The sequence below is a fragment of the Trichechus manatus genome, unplaced genomic scaffold (assembly GCF_000243295.1).
Source record: "Trichechus manatus latirostris isolate Lorelei unplaced genomic scaffold, TriManLat1.0 scaffold00006, whole genome shotgun sequence".
NCBI classification, from domain to species: Eukaryota; Metazoa; Chordata; class Mammalia; order Sirenia; family Trichechidae; genus Trichechus; species Trichechus manatus.
In genome coordinates, this window is record NW_004443942.1 from 202,196 (window position 1) to 205,419 (window position 3,224).

General features: G+C 45.3%; 1 protein-coding gene across 2 annotated transcripts in view; it reads left to right on the top strand.

Moving 5' to 3' along the window:
- The window catches only part of TUB (TUB bipartite transcription factor), a 78,893-nt gene that overhangs the window by 16,870 nt on the left and 58,799 nt on the right, over window positions 1-3,224 (top strand). The window lies entirely within an intron of this gene.

Below are 3,224 nucleotides of genomic sequence, written 5' to 3' on the forward strand. Positions count from 1 at the left end.
AAGAAAATTTCATGAAGAGAAAGATGGGGCCAGGGAGTATCACTAAGCCTAATTCAAAGGCTGTTGGGAAGGAGGAGGAGAGTTGGAGGAGGAGGGATGCAAATAATGAACCCTAGAGGGACGACTCTGCTGTGACTATTTTAATGAGGCTTGAAGACTTTCAGCTCATTTGTCTTCTGCAGCTGGTGCATTTTAAGTGCTGTGAGCTAGAGAAAGTCTCCTTCCTGTACCCACCACCCATAGACTATCAAGGCTGCAAGAGTCTTTGAGATCCCACATCTAATCCCTTGTTTACCAGGGAAAACTGAGGCCTCCGGCAGGCAGGGCAAGGTCACACTGCAAGTTCATGGCAGAGTTAGTAGTAAAACCCAGATCCCTACTCAGGGCTCTTTCTCTGCCTCAGCTACCTACAGTGAAGGTATAGGAGCCAGCCTCACTGTGTGGGGATCAAAGGGGTACTGGAAGGAAGTGGTCCTCTGGTTATGATCTTGCCTTGTATAAGAGGCCTTGAGCATAGCGTGGCCTATACATAACATTTACAGCTGATGGGTGACTGGCAGGGACTCCTGGCCATACTGGGTTTCTGAGCTGTTTCATTTCTGGAATTTGGTGCACCTCTACTCCACCCAGGGCCCCCAACACCACTTTTAATATGTCTGAAGGCTCTTCCAGTGTCCCTTAATGTCTGGCAAAACTATCTAATTCAAGATGGTAGAAACAAGGGTGACATTTTACTATGGCCAATCCTCTATGGGCGCACAGGGCTATGAGTAGATGGACAAGGGAAGGCAAGAACCAGGCAGCCTCAGGGTTGAGGGACTGGTTGTAGGGATATATCTCCATAGGTTGGGAGTAGTCATAATTAATGGTAAAGTTAGATGACCAGCCCCTTAGGGACACAGCCAAAGCAAGAGAACCTTGGGTCTTGACTCACAGTGTTTTCATCCCAGGTTCTACCATCATATTGGGAGCTACCAAGTCCAGTTCCTTCATGCCCCAGTCTCTGAGTTTCTTGTTGTCTTCAACTCATTGAATGTCACCCATTCCCAGGGATCATCTCATCATTTGAAACTGTTCCACCTCTGCAATCTTAATCTCTCTGCACCTCCTATGCATTTGATCTCCCTCACCTCCACTATAGTTTTTCTAGTTTTTCTCCTTGCTCTGAATCAACTCTTGTTCCTATCCAATCTGGATCTGGTGATGTTTCACTTCAGCTGTTCACCATTCACAATCTGGCCCCTTAGTCTCCCACTCCAACCTTAGAACATGGTAAACGCCTGCCTTCTCTAGTCCTGGATGATGGGGGGATCCCTTCATGAATTGACATAAATCCAAATCCGTGGTCCACAGCCCCAAGTGAGCCCACAGCAGTGCCCCGTCACTCCAGTTACCCACACAGCTTTTTCCAAGCTCTCACACAATCCTCTAACTTTCTACACCTCAGCCTCCCCACTCATTCCCAGCAGTCAACCTAGACTCCTTCACGGAGAAAAGCAAACTTGTCAGGAGGAAATTCCTTCACCCTGCTCACGAAGTTCCAGACTTATCTGCATCCATGCCCATCTATGCCTCCGGCCCCATCATATTGTGAGATAGGTGTCCCTCTCCAAGCTAGCCACTCCACTTCACTTCCCCCACCACCCACCCATCCAGTACCTCGCTCTGTTGCTCATGCTCATTTCCTCTGTGTTGGTTTCCTAGGGCTGCCATAACAAAATGCCACAAAGTGGGTAACTTAAAAGAACAGAAATTTATTTTTTTCACCATTCTCAAGGTTAGAAGTCCAAATTCAGGGAATCCGTAGAGCTATGCTATGTCAGCGCTAGGGGAAGATCCTTCCTTGTCTCTTTCTGCTTCTGGTGGCCCTGGACATTTCTTGGCGTTTCTTTGGTTGTAGACAGATCCTCATGCAATGTCTTCCCCCTGTGTGTCTGTCCTCTTATAAGAAACTGCTCAGAAGGGATTAGAATTAGGACCCACCCTACTCTAGTATGACCTCCTTTAACTTAACTGATAAAACATCTACAAAGAAAAACCGTATTTCTCCAAACAAGGTCACATTCACTGGTACAGGAATTAGGACTTCAACATATCTTTTTTGGAGGACACAATTCAATCCATAAAACCATCTTTCTCTTCTATCTTCATTGTCTGCATCTCTCCTAGGTCCTTCCACTCTAACCCAGTTAAAAAACAAAATACTTTGACTTTACAACCATCTCTCTCTCCTATGCTTCTCAGCCACTTCTTTACCTCCTGCTGAGTCCTCAGTCCACTACAATGTAGCTTCGGTCCCTACTTCTCCATTGGCGCATCTCACACCAGCATCTCCAATGATTCTTACAAATCCAGCAGAAGCCTTTCAGTTCCTATTTTACCTCTCAGCAGCATTTGACATAACCAATCACACTCCTCCTTTTGAAACATTCCTCCCTTGCATTCCATGACCCCACACTCTTCCACCTACCATTGTGTTCTTTCTTTCTCAGTCTTTGTGAGATTTTCTTCCTCACCTCACCCTGGAAATGCTGATGTGGCCCAAAATTCTGCCCTGGTCTCTTTTCTTACTTACACCATTTCTGAGTGACCTTATTGATCACTGTGACTGATCCTTCCATCTCTATGTCGATGACTTCACAAGTACAGGTGATCCCTAGTCAGTGGCCTGTCTAGGGTATTTCACTGGCCCTGGGTGTGTGGCGCTGCTGAGCAGTTTGGAGCAGTTTGGTACAGCCATCGGCATATCTATGGAAAATGGCACCTATGGCAAGCGCCGAATTTGCACCCTTGTCCCAACAGCTGACACCCATCTTTCAGATAACTTTACCATAATATCAGCTCAAAAATACAAGTCAAGCTCATTAATTTTTTGACTAACACTTTACCATGCTAGAGGAAGGACATTGGGCCATACTGGGTTAATAGAAACGGTGTCTAGGACAGGTGCAATGCTTGCCATACCTTAGATACGCTTCTGTCCCTAGATCTTTCTCCTTAGTTTTATTTATTGTTTTAGGTCTGTCAATTTTGCTTCATGTGTTTTGAAGCTCTGTTCTTAGTGGATGAACACTTAAGATCGATATGTTTTCTTATGGAGTTAACCCCTTCATCGATATAAAATGTTGTTGTTTATCCCTGGTGATATTGTTCTGAAGTCTAGTTAGTATGATTAATATGGTCACTTCAGCTTTCTGTTCTTAGTGTTTGCATGGCATATCTTT